Source organism: Patagioenas fasciata, chromosome 8 (assembly GCF_037038585.1).
Source record: "Patagioenas fasciata isolate bPatFas1 chromosome 8, bPatFas1.hap1, whole genome shotgun sequence".
NCBI classification, from domain to species: Eukaryota; Metazoa; Chordata; class Aves; order Columbiformes; family Columbidae; genus Patagioenas; species Patagioenas fasciata.
This window is the reverse complement of record NC_092527.1, coordinates 6,745,306-6,761,454: the sequence shown is the minus strand read 5'-3', so window position 1 is coordinate 6,761,454 and position 16,149 is coordinate 6,745,306. Positions and strand designations below refer to the sequence as shown.

Genomic DNA, 16,149 nt, shown 5'->3' with positions numbered 1-16,149 from the left:
ATTTGAGGAGTGCTGGCTGAAGTGCTGGGCTTCCACTTTAGAAAAATAAAGCACAAGTGAATGCACAAAGTGCCTTTGGTGAGGAGATCTGGTGGCATCGTCACTTGTCACTCAGGCAGTGTCACGCTCAGCCCTGTCATCTCTTGGGGTGGCTGCTGCTCTGTCCTCTTGCTGTGCAGGCTGTTTAAATCCTAAAGGAAATATGAAATACATTATTGACATTTGTTGAGCAGCATTAGAAGCCAAAGTGATCAGCTTTTTGGGATACTGAGAAACTTTGGCTTTGCCGGGGGTGATGCCTCAAGGGAAAGAATGTAAAAAATCACTTGTTCTCCTACTTTTAATGCTTGAAAATCTGAGGATGGCATCTTAGGAATCACAAAGGAATCTACTGAGTTAAAGTCTATTTCTGTATAATTTTTCTTGTGAAGGAAAGGCATTTTTTTATTTAGCAGTAAATGTTTTCTAAAACATCTCCCCCATGTTATCACGGAGAGGAAGAGTGTTCTCAACCTGTGGATTGTAACCTGGCTTCTGTTTAGGAGAAAGAGCTGAGGGAGGCAACCTGACACCTCATGACAAGTTAGGTAGCAGTGTAAACATACCTGCTTGAATCTGTAAGTAGCCTGGGAGCCAGAAACAAGGGGTGTTTTTCCACCCCATCTGTGTGGGAGACGGGATGCGGCAGTAACTGGAGTCCCGAGGAGCCGCTGCAGCACGTAGACTCGCCTCTGCAGTGAGGGATGTGTCGGCCTCCTCGCCAGGTAATGTTCTGGACATAAAGAGTTTAAATAGGATCATGTTCCGGGGGTGCTGAGCAAGGATTTGGATGAGAGATTCCCTGAGGGTTACTAAATACAGGCTCAGGAAACTCCTGGAGCTGAAAATAGCCAACGTCTCAGACAGAACCTTGTCTGGCACAGGATGATTCAACCGATGCTGCAGAACAACTCTGAGAGGCTTTTTGTTGCATGGGGATATCTTGAAAATAAAAGCCCTGAAGCTTGGGGTGATTGAATTTAAGGGTTGTAATAGTGGAAGAAAATGCCAAATTGATGGCGGCACTGAAGAGAGTCTCTGGAAAAAGTAATCGCTGATCTTGGGTCTGCTGGCTTTGGCCCAGTGGTGCTGCGGGAGTCATCCCTGCCACTTTCCCATTCTACAGCCTTTCTTTGGTTAAGCTTCTCTGGGCAGGAAGGTGAATTGAAAAGGAGAGCAAAATGGGATAGCTGCCCAAGCATTGCATACGTGGCAGGGTTTCTGTTCTGCAATCAGTGTCATTATCTCAGAAATCTTCTGTTTAGGCTCATGTACAAAGTATTGAATGATATTTTAAGAGCTTAAAGAGGCTTCCTGTAGAAATTTCCATGTTGCTAACAGCACATTTTTGTATATGCAGAAGATTTTTAACAGCTGCAGTAACATAGGGAAAACTGCTTGGGCTCATTTTGAGTGTATTTGCCAGACAAGCAGAGAACATGATTAAGTTGTGCGTGTTGATTTGTTTGTTTCCACTTCAGTGGGGCTCTCCCTGTACTTCATGAAGCGAGTTGTTTTTAATTGATTTGCAAAGCTTGAGCAATGAATACAAAACTTAGCAGGATGTCCTGCTAAGTATCCCCTGACCTCTCTGCCCAAGAGAACCATCAACATCCACTGGTGCTTCTGGAATTTGGGGCATTCCACGTGCGGCACCGCGTGTCACCGGAGGAGCGAGCCGTGTGTCTGACGCCAGGCGGCTGACAAAGGAGACATTCAGTCACCAGTGGAGGATCGTGTTCCAGCAGTGAATCTGAATTAATGCTCTTCACCCTGCCAGAGCTGAAAAATGCACACCAGATCTGGGTTTGTGCCCTGCTTGTTTGCCTTCACTCTCCAGGCCACACAGTCTGTAAATGGCCCTGTCCCTCCGTTCTGCCCGTCCTCTCTTTGAGATCAGTGTGTAAGCATCCCAGCATCCATCCTGCTTCTCCTCTTCGTCACTGCGGCTCTGCAGGTACCGGGTTGTCCAACTAGGGAGGTCTCGAACTTGTAGTATGGTTCTCATGTGAAAAGCTGAAAAATGTCAGTTTGAGAAATACAAATTCTCAACTCCTTGGTCAGTGGAGGGTGCACCTCCTTTTGCCAAACCAGTTATTCCAGTTCCTCTCTTTGCAAAAGCTTTATATCAGCTATTGCTTTTTAAAGACACTTGCAAAGATGGAATGTGTCTTAAGTTTCAAAACTCTTGCAAAATGGGATGAGCTAAGTTTAAAGTGGTGTGATTTGTTTCCGAGTCAGTAGAGAACTTCACACCCAAAAGCCTTCCTGTCAAGTTATGTGTTTAAATATAGTGTGAATTCTGATGCAGGTCGAGGTGAAACATTTCAGTCTCCATCCCCTCAGCAGGAGCATCTAGACCATGCTTATCATGGGCTCCTCAGCTTTCATCCCATTCTCCTCCAGCTCCTGTAAAGCCAGTTACTGGAAAACGATCCATGAGATACTTAACACCAGTTTCATGGGTAAAAACAAGCAGTGCAATAAGCAATTTGAAGTAGTTTCCATTGGTGACAGAAGACAGGGAGCTTCACTTCTGTTGTCTGTTCCATGCGCAGTGGTGAGGTCCACAGCTCTGGTCGGTCCTTATCTCCGGCGTGTTTGCATAATGAATGCCCAATGTGCATTGTACAAAAAGCATGTGACCTTTTATCAGTAGTTTTACTGATCGCAAGCGAAGGACACCCTTGATGGGTTTGCCAGTAATGAAGGAGTGTGTTTCAGAAGCAAATGTTGCAGCAGACAGCACTGCGTTCAAAAAGGCATGGCAACAGTATTCCTTGAAATCATTATTGAGCTGAGACTTACAAGAAGGTCCTTCTAATAGATGCAAGTGTGTATGTGCATTTTGTGGACTACTAGTGGGAGCTGGATGTGGGGGAAACTTGGTCCAGAGATTGATTTGGAAACGACGATCTGTCTGAATAATCGGCCCTTGAACTTTTATAACTTGTGGAAATTATGTAGATAGATCCGACTGCAAATACCCTGCAAATGACCTAACTATGAGTTAATTGCAGTGTGGTTTACTTTATTTATGTTTTCTAATGTAACAGTAACTTGCTTCTTTTGAATCGATTCAGCTTTTTATCTTCAAAGTATTTTCAGGTGGATCTGGGAATTTTTGATCATCTCACCCTGTAGAGCAATATCAGTATGTACCAAGTCAATTCTCAGTGTCCTGTTATCCATCTAGTGTAAGGATTTTTTAGTGTTTGTTGGGCAGTTGGCACCCTGGGTGATGAGGATACTCATGACAATGTTAAAGCCAGGATTTTGAAGGGGGAATGTGTCTTGTACAGTGTTTTTGGAAGGCCAAACTCCGAGATGGTGAGGAGGAGGCCTGAGAGAGAACAATTACTTTGCAAACAGGGAGAGAGACCATCTCTTAATGGGATCACTATTTGTTGCATACTTGGGTGTTAGATCTCTTAGGATGTGACCTAAAGAGAAATCCAGGCAGCAGTCAAAGGGGATGTGAATCTGGTTATTTCTGAATGGAAGCTGACACCCCCTTTGTTCTATTAATATCTCCTGCTCTCTGCTGTAGTTATTTAGTAAGATATCTCGAAAGTTTCTTCTCTTAACTGGTGCTTGTGAAGTCCTTTTTTTCCCCTTGCACTTCTAAAAATTATACTTCACCTTTTTCATAGTAAAGCAAGTGTGCCCACTGCAAACAGGAGCTTTGATTTGTCTCTGAAGTCCTTTGAGCTTCTTTCCCCCAGTTTTGTTCCCAGTCCCTGGAATGCTGGAAGAACTAAACACAGGTAATCCCCTGCATAAATCTTGCTAATTCACATAATTATGTTGCTGTTTGTCTTGCTAACAAGTTTTCTCAGGGCTTTGGGATGTTAGGAGTGAGTTTGCAGCTGTTTTGCTACTGTCTTCCCATAGAAGAAAGCTGATGTTTCTGGACTGCCTCCCTCAGAGCTTCGCCAAGCACTGATGAAAAATGTGCTGTGTTCTCTCGAAGTCTTCCTAAAATGGAAATGAGAGTGAAAAATATTCTGCTTTTTTTTACAATTAAAGACAAAATGTAAAATGGAAGTTGCTCAAAAGTACAATGGCAAAAACTGGGCTTAGGGGGAAGTAGTACTCAGGTAATGCAGAGACAAACAAGTGTAGATTAGGAGCGATTTGCAGAATAGTTCAGTGATTAGCCATGCCTTTGGAGATGTTTCTGTGTAAGAACTGCATCGCAAATTTCACTGGCTTCCTATGGTGGAAGAATTAACTGTGAGGAACATTAAAAGAACATCTTAAACATCAGCTAAGCATTCTCTCAAAATCCCTTACGTTGTCTTTAAATCAGTTAATTTGATTTATTTAATCCACAGGTGTATTGAGTTGATGAATTGGTACAAGTGATCTATGTAGGCTGAATCACTCTGATGTATTTTAAGGGATACTTTATTGTGACTGGCAAATGAGAAGCGAATGTGCTGGTGGAATGTGGAAACACACCTGCCTTCCCGTGCTAGGCTGTAAAATGAAAACGCCGCTCTAATCCTGGAGGTGCCTTTTCCGAGGAGCAGCCGGTAGCCGGTTCATCCAGCTTTCGCAGACGTACCTGATCCTCGCTGTTTGTGTTGGATAAGAAAGTCCGACAACAGCTCCTTTTGCAATGGTGCTGCTTGCGTAGATGTGTGTGTTAAGTGGAAGGAACGTGTCAGTGCTTTGCAGGCACAGCTGATACACAGCACAAAGAGACAGGTTTACTTTCGTAAAGTCTTGAAAAGGGACTGTTGGTACTTAGATGTGGATACCTGCTCTCCTAAATCATGTGTAGGGTTGGTTCACTTACAGTTCGGTGTGGATAACAAGGGTGATAGCATTCACCTGAAAAGCATTTGAATATTAATAAAGGAAGTTATTTGCTCTTTCTGGAAATCCTGCAGGTTCCCGCAAGCTGTAATCTATTTAAATGCATTAGTCAGAGAGGCAGCGTCAACTCTAAGCCTGTCCTAAGCTTGCGGCTGTGCTGGTTTATTGCTCTTAGAGGGTGTTTGGGTGCTATTGAGAATGACAGGTAGTTCTAAGCCACCTTGTAACATGGCGAGTAAGACTAGTGAGTAACTTCAGACCTTAATCTTCATAGCATCAAAACCATCAGAATTAATTCTCAGCTGGTGCTTCTGCATTAAAGAAATGCTGTGAGTGTTAGAGCAAGTGGTATCACAAAACCGAACGTGGTCGTGTTATGTGTTAAAATACAAGTGGGCTTCTCTCATGCTGTTACAGCTTGCTATCACTTAGCAACTCCAGAAACTGAGCTACTTCCATCAAAGTGCTGAAATACAGTTTAAGGAAACTGGCCCTTGTAGCCCAGCGGAGCAGGAGCCACCTCTGTGCAAACAGAAGGATCTTCTGCCAGGAGAAGGAGCAGAGAGGGTGGAGGAGTTTGGCCTGCAGGCTAATTGATTTAGGTAAGATAGACGTTTTATTCTGAAAAGTGTCTAAAAATAAAAATACAGTGAAATGAAGTGTTGTGTGTTCCACAAGAAAGATAGGAATGAGCTCTAATCAAACTGTGCCACACGGTTCTGCTGTCAGTGTGATGGTGGTGGTAAACCGAGGTAACCGTCAGTGTGAATTGCTTCTACTTTCTTCAAAGTGGCTCAGAAATAAAATCATAGAATCGTTTTGGTTGGAAGAGACCCTCGAGTCCAACCACAACCTAACTCTAGCACTAAACCATGTCTCTAAGAACCTCGTCTAAACGCCTTTGAAACCCCTCCAGGGATGGTGACTCCAGCACTACCCTGGGCAGCCTGTTCCAATGCCCAACAGCCCTTTGGGGAAGAATTCTTTCCTAATATCCAATCTAAACTTCCCCTGGTGCAACTTGACTTCTGTATGTGGCAGAAAATGTGTCTTTATGGCTTTATACTGGAGAGAAAGAGGCTGCAACTGGTACTGAGCATGTCAGAAGAGCTCGTGGCACTCGGCAGCACGTGCCGATTCGTGACTTGCTCATGGAAAATGTGTTAACGATTGAGCGCCTGTTCGAGTTTATGCTCCGTCGTCTCTCGGATCGAGGGGGAAGAGTGAACATGTGGAGTTGGGAGCTTTCCCCGGCGTTCTTGGGGTTCGGGCCGATGCTCCTTTCAGCGGATGGGCATTTTTTTGGGCCGTCTAAGACTTGACAGATGAGTGAGCGCTGGCGAGCAGCGCCAGCACGATGTATTTGGGAGGGCGGCTGTTGTTCCGAGATAAGAATGCAGTTACTCCTGGAAACGGGGCCTTCCTCCATCCTGAACACGTGCTGGTGGGCGTTCATGGGATGGATAACTCCCCTTAGGTTTTGCAAACGTGAGCTTTTAGTCCTACAGCAGCCAGGGCAGGACAGCGAGGCTTGTACGAGCAGCTCTGCCATGGGCAGCACCCCTGGCTCCATCCCGATTTGGGTTTAGTTGTGCTCTAGCAAGCAGACTTTTTTTTTCACCCCCCCAAAAAACAAGTGTTTGAATGGAAATGCATGACTTGCAGCTTTCTAACTAATGTGAATAGAGCATGGAAACCATCTGTTTTCCCCTTATCCTAAAGTTTAATTGAAACAGCCCTGCAGAGTCCCATGCTAAAGGGGGCTGGTTCTCTTCCAAATCTCCCCCCTGTTTTTGTCTCCCCTGAAAGCTGGGGGGGTTGAAGGAAGAGTGTATTTGCTCGAGTGGTTTCTCTGCTGCTGACTCTAATGTTTTGCTCTGCAAAAGGCAGATAACAGGGCTGGAGAGAAGCCTGTTATCTGGATTTTGGTAACGTGCAGTTTGCTTTTTGCATTTGTTTTCGCTTCCTCTCTCTCATAAATGATGTTGGTTGTCTTGAAGGCTTCAAGCTTTCCTGCTTTGTTCCTCCTGGATCAGCTTATTTGTCAACCAAGCCTGCTCTCCATGAAGGGGATGGAGAAGCACTTCAGGCCTCCTTCAGATCCAATGAAAGGTGCTTATAGATCTCATTTGAACACAGGGATCTTCTCTCTTTCTGTATCACTTGGGAAATACTATTTGTAAAATGCAGCTGTCTATGGTAACATGGTCTTTACTGTGTATCCTAGCTATTGCTAGACCTTGAGGTCATCTTCACATTGTAATAACTCCTAATATTTTAATAGAATGCTTGCTATTAGCTCTGCTTCTTAATGTGTAATTTTCTTTTCTTTCTTTAGTGGTGACTCTTATGAGTACATGAGAAGCAGCCAGCAGCAGGTCTTCTGAGCTTGGACTCCTGTATTCCTAGTGAGCTTCTAACCTGATGAATCGAGTGCTCTGGGTAGAAAAGCAACTTGAGGTAAGCAAATTAATTTTCCATTTTCAAACACGGGTATTTTGGAATGGTGTGGGGTTTTTTCCCATAATTTGTTTACTGTAAATTTATATTAAACGTGACCTGGATTTGGATAGGTTCTTGGTTTGGACTTGCACGGGCAGGTATCTGTTTTGCTTTGGGTTAATCATTTTTTGCATGTGTGCCAGTGTGTATCCCAAAGCTGCGTAGCACTGTTCCTTTTGGCACCTGTACTAACTGGTTTCTTAAGCGACGTTTTAATGAAATACACGGCTTAGCAGAGAATATGATGATTCTTTCAATTTTTCTGTGAGCTGAACTGTTGCTTGTGCCAACCTGGCGCACTCATTCGAGAGAAAACCAAAAAACACCCCCCAAAAAACCAAACCAAATTAACACAGTCAAACTCCAGTACTAAATAGCGTAATCATAAGAAAAGGCAACTGAAAGATCGCCTAGATCGGTTCCTTTTTCCTGCTTCCAGGTAAAGATAACTAAGAGCAAAACTTCAGAAGATACGGGTTTTGCATAAATGCCCCAAAATCACTACATAGGAGGAAATCTTTGCCTTTCTGGCTGCTGAAACTGGAATGATATACTGGGTAGACAACCAAACTGGTGGCTGGAGTACCTGGTTTCTGTTCCCTGTTCTGGCTTTGACCTGGATGAATGACCTGCAAAGACAAAATAAACGTGGTGTACACCCCTTCTTTCTGCTTGTAGTTATGTTTTGGTCTTCTATTAATCCCCTGAAGCTGTGTGAGGATTCGCTGAGAGGCATCTTATAAGATGTTTGTGGGTTTGTTGGTTTCGATGTGTGCTGGAGAGCTCCACCACTGATTTAAGAGCTGGAGGAGGAGGTGTCAAAAATCAGAAAATAAAAGTGGAGCTATTGGGTGTAGAGATTTTGAGGGAGAATGTGTTTTTGAAACGGAAATTCGTTTGTGTGTAACCTGGGTGGTGAGCACATTGAACGAACCACGTCTTTGGTGCCTTCAGCTCTTAGTTGGGAAAGCTGCTGCCTTTTTGTCAGTGTTCTTAAATATTAGTGCAACTAAACTGGTTGATTCTGAGGGGCTGTGGGGAGGGACGGAGCAGCTTTCAGTTGTGATTCCTCCTAATGTACTTGTTCTTCCTGCAGGTGCCCGGAGCAAATTTGGGTTTGGGAGAGTTGGTTTTAGCCCCTCTGTTGCAATGCTGCATGCCCCCAAATCTCAGGTGTTGTATGATTAAGCTGGTTAGTAGCGCTTCCACAGATACCATGAGAAATACCATCAGTAATCAGAAATAATGAGGAAAAATACTGTGACTAAACATAAACGCTGCTGAAATCGAGGGAACTGATTTTGTATGTGTGTGTTGTGTGTCAGGTTAATTGTTATGAGCAGGTTTTCGTTTGGCAGTCAGTGCTTTCTGAACACTGGTGTCTATGTGATAGTTGTTTTGGACGAACCGTAATATCTGGGTATGTTTTAATCGACCATGAAAAATTCCTACTTTCTCCCCCCTCCCTCAACTATATAAATATTAAGTGCGGATGACACTTAAACCAGACACTCATGTCACTGTATTGATTTAACTTCTGTTTCCCTTGGGTCCAGTACATGGATGTGATAAATAATGTAGTAATCTATTACTTAAAGTTTAATGCAGGTTTAATAGGGGTTGAACATCAACAGGTACAGTGCAGGAGGTACAAGGCTGCTGAGAGAAGATTCAAACCAAATGCCATCGGGCACATGCTGTATCTTGTTATTTATGTGAATATACTACTTGCAGATGCTTTGGTGTCTGAGACCTCTATTTTTTGCTCATTTGTTTCTGTATATGGCAACGTACATTCCAAACCCATGGGGTTCTGAAGCACTCGTTGCTGAAATCTAGGGATTTAATAGAGTGGGTTATCAAGATACTACTGTCTCTTCAATGACTTCTTAATTTTTGCCCCCTCAGTACAAGTCTTATTTTTTTAAACAAAGGCAAAACATCCCTTTCTTCAATTGTTAGCTTTGCAGAACTTGAGTCTTAAAATATTGCAGGAAGCCTTTTGTTATATAAATACAGTTATCTTCTAGCTCGGCACTGTGTGTGCTGCAAAGAGCTCCTTACTGAGTTCTCTTTTGAATTTAAACTTCAGCAGCTTTGAAGGAGAAACCTGATGTTACTTTTCTATAGCAATTAATGGTTCTGGCCATGGCATTTCCCTGGACTGCGAGAGCAAACGCCCTGGTTGCTCTGTAATGACAGTGTAACAGTGACTATTTAAAGCAGACCCTGCAGCGTAAAGCAGCGGTTTATGCTTGAACTCAATTTCTGTATCACTTAATGATTTTTGTTTAAGCTGGTTACCTACCAAATTTAACTCCATGGGAACAAGAGCCTCAGCGTATGTGGTATCTGTTGAAAATATTGTTGCCTAAGTTCAGAAATAAAATGTGTATGAATACAGCAGGGGCTTGCAATGGTTATAATGGGATTTTAGCAGACTACTTGGTAGTTTAACAGGCACCGGGATTTTCAGCTGTCAGATTTTCCCATTAAATGTGCAACAGTTGGCTGGAGCAGATGCTTGAACAGAAAACCCAAAAGACTCCCAACAAAACCCCACCACCCTGTGAAATGTCAAATGCATGGGAGATAATCTCGATTAGAAGCTGTGACTGGCTGTTGTCTTGTACACGTCAAAGCACCTTTGAGGAAATTTATTAATTATGTACGTAACTGAATGTGAATGTAAAGCTTTTTCTGTATCCTCTGTAGCACAGGAGTTCATTGTGACACTGGCTTAGTAAGTAATACCTTTCACGGCTGTGTAAGCTTGGCCTTTATTCACCTTCTGCACACAACAGGCAGCACCTTATGCAGCACCACCCAGCCCACCTGCTGCTCTCCGGGAAAGCCTGAGCACCCTTCTCCTCTCCTGTTTGACCTCCCTGTTTTCTTCCCCCCAACTTTTTCCAGATGCACGCGAGCTACATTGCATTAAATCCCTCCTCTAGAAGTGGGGATGGCGAGCGGGTGTTGCTGGGTCCGCATGGGTGCTTTTGGCACAAATGCCAGATCCATGGGGTGCGTTTGAAGAGCGAGGAGGAGGAAGGTGAATCTCCTGGTACCACCCAACTCCGGTCTATGGTTTGATGTGCTGCTGCTGCTTCCTCCCGTGTTGATGGAGCAATCATGTACCGAGAGGAGTCCCAGGAGACAAGTGATGGCATCATGTCTTGGGCACTTAGCCAAAACTGAAGTTTTAATTGAATTTTGGTGCAGATATTGTATGTTCCCCGTACTCAGTTTGGTCAGATTCAGCTCTGGTAGACTTCTAGTCGTTGCTGCTAATTAAATAGCTTGGCTGGTTCTTGCTAAGTGGGTAATGTAAAGCAGGTTGCTGTCAATAGTTTCACTCATCTCCTAATTTGTTTTCCCTCTGACAGGGAACTGCTCCCCTGTTTCTTGGAAAAGGCAAAAGATGCGCTAGCGAGAAATGGCTGCAGTTAATGAAAACAGGCCATACCTGCTGCTGATTAATCCTTAATCCAAAGAGGGAATCTTCCTTCTCCAGGTTTGTTTGTCAGTTGAATTAGCAAAGGACTGTTCCTTTGTCCTGGGGCTGGCTCTGCCTAGCTTTGTGGTTGATTCATATCATATGGTTCCAAGTAATTGGATTTCCAGTGAGGATGTATTCACCAATTTTCACGTGTTCAAATGGGCTTTCTCTCTTGCTTTGCATCCTCTGCTTATGTTCCTTTTTGCTTTGGCTCCGACTTTCCCACTTGGCTCTTGTGTACGTGAGCTCTCAGTTGGGGCTTTGATGGCTGATACCATCCCAGGTCCTTTCAGGTGTCACATCACCTACACGAGACGTCTGGGGATGGAACGGGGCGCCTAGCAAATACCCAAACTTTTGATAGCAACTGTGCGCTTTCCTTGGGTTCAACTGCTTGAAGAGCGAGGGTATATACATTTAGTCTTTATCTGGAAGGCACTTGGCGCTTTGAAGTAGAGCAGGGCTCTCTTGCAGCTCTGTTTGCTTCCGATGTTACACTGTGCACAACCAGCCTGTAGCTCTTGGTGTGCAGTTAAGACAGCAGCGTTACGTTGAAGTGCACATGTCATTTTGCGCTGAAGTCATGCTGGGAGTAGTTCAAAATGTCGTGTTTGTTTGGATTCGGGAGGGGAACGCCAGCTTGCTCACCTCTAATCTGGTTTTGCTCTCTGGCTTATATCTGGTTTATTTGCATTCAGCAAACTCGCATTCAAATGGTGCTGAAGCGTTTAATGGATCTGGACATCCTCTTACTCTGCAACTCAGGGGACTTAAGACTGGTGATGCTTCTGGTTTCTGTGTCTTTTGGGCAGCTGCATTATTAATGGGTCATTTTCCCCCAATTTCAGTTGTTAGATGGATCCAACATGCTATGTTCCCATGTCAAATTAGACCCTGTTAAATAGCTCTTTCTTATTGGATAGCTATTGACTAGTTTGTTCATTATTTTAATGACAGACATAGCTGTTAAAAATTACTCCGTGGTTTTGCAGTTGTATTATTCCACAGATGATATGATTATTGGGATACTTGCACAAGAACCAGTTCATTCATTAGATGTTCGTCTCTGTTCTCATGGATTTGTTTTCAAGATACATTAAAACAAAATGTTGTGTGGTTTGGTTTTGGTTTTTTACCCTGGCCTGTGCTCCCCCTTCGTCTGCTGTTCCTATTTCTAATGAGTAGTTGAAAGGCTGTCAGCAACTATTTTGACAGATTTCCACATACTACTTAGAAATGTTATATCTAAAGTATTTTGCTGCATGGTGATAAATACGTAGCAAAGGATGGTGGTATTAAATGCTGAGGGATTTTATGGTCCCAACGGAGAATGTTTGCTCTCCCACCAGAGTCCCAGCTGCTCAAATCATGTGTGCATCCAAGCTACGTCTAGGCAGATGTAAATACCATCTTCTCCTACCTTTAGGTTCCTCCCTGCCCTTTGCTGCATTGTAGAGCTTCATTGCAGACACTGACGCATCGCTCAATTCGCCAAACTTTACTAATAGTTTCTTGAAAAGCCTGTGTAAATATAGCCTTGGGAGCTCCCTGAGCTATACAGCACATCTCGAAGGGCAAGCGGCAGGAAGGGTAAGGAAGAGGATTTGCAGAAATGCTGGGTTTTATTGTTAGGATATGTTAACTGTGCTTACAAGGTTGCTTCCAATGTTTCATGAATGCTGTCGCAAATCCAGATGAGACTGATGCCCTTCTCAGCCCAGTACAGCTATTATATATGCATATATATACATATATATATATACAGAGAGAGAGAGAGAGAGATGTCATACTTGTGTCTGCCCCCTGCCAAAGATTTGGATGGTCTACATCTGACAGTATCACCGCCCTGACATAGTACTGGTTCATCAAACTCTACCTGCTCTAAAAATAATAATGTTGGATGAAAAGCGTTTAAAAGAAGCAGCAGCAAATGTGAAATGAAGCACTGTGGATGAGGCAGAGCTGGACTAACAGGTCTGGGCATCGCAGTCGACACTGACAGCTTGTGTCTCTCCTGAAACCATTGCAGCACTCGACTTGCTCTTCCTTTTGCTGGTTTGTTTTCCCCTTCCTGTCTTTGTGAAGTTTCTCGGGGAAGGCAGCTGAATACCAAGAATGCAAATGCACTGACCCCGGTTTTGCGATGTTCTGCAGTTTTTGCTGATCCTGTTCAAGTCTCGACAGCTGATCTGGCAAACTTGGTGCTAAATGGATGAATGTGAATGCCGTGATCATAAATATTACCCTACATCGCAGAAATTACTTGAAAACTGGTGTGTATTCCTCAAGCTGTTAGTTGTCTTTCAGCACCCTCCTTGTGCCCTTTCATCTTCAAATGCTTGTGCTGAGGCTCAAATAAACTGAACCTGTCAGCAGTTACAAAGATGCCTTTTCATAGCTGTACCTGTCAGTTCAAAAGCTGTTTACAAAGGAGATAAGTACTTGTGTTGTAGCTGCTACGTCTCTAGATTATTTTTCTCATACTCCAATAATATTCAGCACAAGGTTGTGTTTGTGCTTGGCGAGGATGTCAGCTCACCCAAAGCCAACCCCTAAGGACTGACGTCTGTCAAAGCAGGGCAGTTCTGTCCTTAAATCCCTTAGATCAGCGAGGTTTCCGTTTTCTTAGCAGGGTGGTAATGCCATTGAGCCATTACCGGATTCTTTACGTTCATTGACTTGCTCTGGTTTTAAAACAATAGTCGTACAGGTTGATTGCTTGCAGTACCCTAAAGCACCTAATCACAGGTATTATAATCACAAAATTGCAAGTGGTGCATGAAAATACACTGATTTTGTGCACAAGGTTTTCCTGTAGCGTTCTGTTGAGGAAGGTTTTATAATGAATAGACGGCTCTCTTGTCAAATGTTAATAATGTTATCTACGATGAATGCTAGGTTAAAATTATGAAATAAAGGAGTATATCACAAGGATAAAGAGCTTAAAAATTTTATGACTCTTATTAGGCTACGTTCTGTAGGATTTCATTTTACAGAATGTATGTAAGGCAGAACTTTAGCTCATATTTACACAGCTGATGCAGCCAGTGCGACAGTGAGCTCATTTATGTGTGTAGGGGGAAATACGTTGTGTACTCAGCTTCACAACTCAAATGCACCACTGTTTGCACACAGAATTGCCTTGGCAAAAGGCGAGGGGGCAACAGCACACAGTCATTATTTGTATTAATATTTCTTCTCTGTAAAGAAGTGCCTGTATTAGGAAATGAGCATTGAGTATTGGTGACTACTAGACCGGATCCAAAACAAAACTTGAGATCTTAAATTGATTCTTTCCAGGGTTGTCATCTTAAACTTCCAGGGAAACTAAATGCAGATCATTTGGAAGTTGATGTTGCAGCTCATTAGAATAATTTAAGAGCTCAGGTGTTGATTATCTTGTGCTACCCACAGCACAGTGAACTGAGCAGTCAGAAATGGGTGTAGTTTGAGTGCTCCGTGTTTTGGCGTGGTGTACACTTGTCCTAAACCTGGTGTTTCATGAGAAGTGCCCCCCCCCAGCATGGTGTGAGGTTCCACTGCTGGCTGGGGACCAGAGCCATCCACCTTTTGCTCCTGTAACCTTCATTATGCACCGGAAAAAAACAAGCCCGATGTAAGTTCCACTGGATTTTCAGCCGGCGTCTTGAGTCTCTGCGACGGCAGCGGGGAGGCCCAGAGGCCGAGATGAAAATGCGAGTTGAGCTGAGCTTGGCACGGAAACAGCTCACAGTAGGAATTCAGGGTAAGGAGGAGTTTCAAGGGGACGTAGGGGGTGAGTGACGATGTGGTAACACCTTGCTGTCCGTGGCTGGCTGGTTGTCTCTTTGGAGAACCGCTGCACGTCATTTAATACCCACCTCGGCAAGCTGTCCTAATGCTCGTTTCCTGTCCTTCACCTGCATTTGGCTTGATTTGCGCTGGATGAGAAGCGGGCATTGGAGCAATACGATGCTCGCAACCGCAATGTTCCTGTTCAGAAATAGGCAGCGCAAACACTTGCACTTAAAGATGCACATTGGGTATTGGTGGAAGAGCCAGACCATTCAGGATGGTGACCTGCCTGGTCAACAGTTGGATGAGGTTACTCAGGTATTGAGAAGATTCAATACCTCCTAAGGAGTACACAACCCCAGGTTCCAGTATGAGTTGGGGAATGACCTATTAGAGAGCAGTGTAGGGGAAAGGGACCTGGGGGTCCTGGGGACAGCAGGGTGACCATGAGCCAGCACTGGGCCCTTGTGGCCTGGAAGGCCAATGGTACCTGGGGTGGGTTAGAAGGGGGTGGTCAGTAGGTCAGAGAGGTTCTCCTGCCCCTCTGCTCTGCCCTGGGGAGACCACACCTGGAATATTGTGTCCAGTTGTGGCCCCTCAGCTCCAGAAGGACAGGGAACTGCTGGAGAGAGTCCAGCGCAGCCACCAAGATGCTGAAGGGAGTGGAGCATCTCCCGTGTGAGGAAAGGCTGAGGGAGCTGGGGCTCTGGAGCTGGAGAAGAGGAGACTGAGGGGTGACTCATTCATGGGGATCAATATGGAAAGAGTGAGTGTGAGGAGGATGAAGCCAGGCCCTTCTCGGTGACAACCAATGATAGGACAAGGGGTAATGGGTTCAAACTGGAACACAAGAGGTTCCACTTAGATTTGAGAAGAAACTTGTTCCTGGTGAGGGTGGCAGAGCCTGGCCCAGGCTGCCCAGGGAGGTTGTGGAGTCTCCTTCTCTGCAGACATTCAAACCCGCCTGGACACCTTCCTGTGGAACCTCATCTGGGTGTTCCTGCTCCATGGGGGGATTGCACTGGATGAGCTTTCCAGGGCCCTTCAACCCCTGACATTCTGTGATTCTGTAATTGGAATTTTAGCATTTTACAAGCTCTTTTGAAACCTGAAATTCCAGGTGAGGTACTGATGAAAGTCTATTCCTGGACTTGTTGATTCTCCTGCTTTGCAACGTGCGGTGCTGGGTGCTCACTTGGGAGTGAAAACCCACTTACCATCACAAGCAAAATGAATCCATCCTTCCTGTCCATTCCAGCCAACTGTGCAGTAGGAGCACCCAGCAGGCTGTCCCAAGGAAGAGCTTTATTTTTACCCTGCTGCCTTCTGAGGGGTAAGTGTAAAGACTTAGAAAATGGTTTCTTTGAGCGAACAGCAGATTTTTGTCTGCACCCCGCTGGTTCTTGCTTGCGCAAGGTGCATCATCCCTGCGAAAGTCATGCAAAATCTGAAATTCTTTCTATGTGTGTTTGTAATCCTGTTGTTTAGCAGTAAAATTCCCACCTAATATA

General features: G+C 44.4%; 1 protein-coding gene across 7 annotated transcripts in view; it reads left to right on the top strand.

Annotated features, from left to right (window-relative positions):
• The window catches only part of SGMS1 (sphingomyelin synthase 1), a 91,738-nt gene that overhangs the window by 17,517 nt on the left and 58,072 nt on the right, over window positions 1-16,149 (top strand). For 6 of the 7 annotated variants that reach the window (XM_065843716.2, XM_071811583.1, XM_071811578.1 and 3 more), the window contains exon 2: window positions 7,202-7,323. The gene's annotated coding sequence lies outside the window, so the exon portion shown is untranslated. Of the gene's footprint in view, window positions 1-5,335; window positions 5,466-7,201; window positions 7,324-16,149 lie in introns of those variants that run through there. The other variant, XM_071811579.1, reaches the window with a different exon arrangement.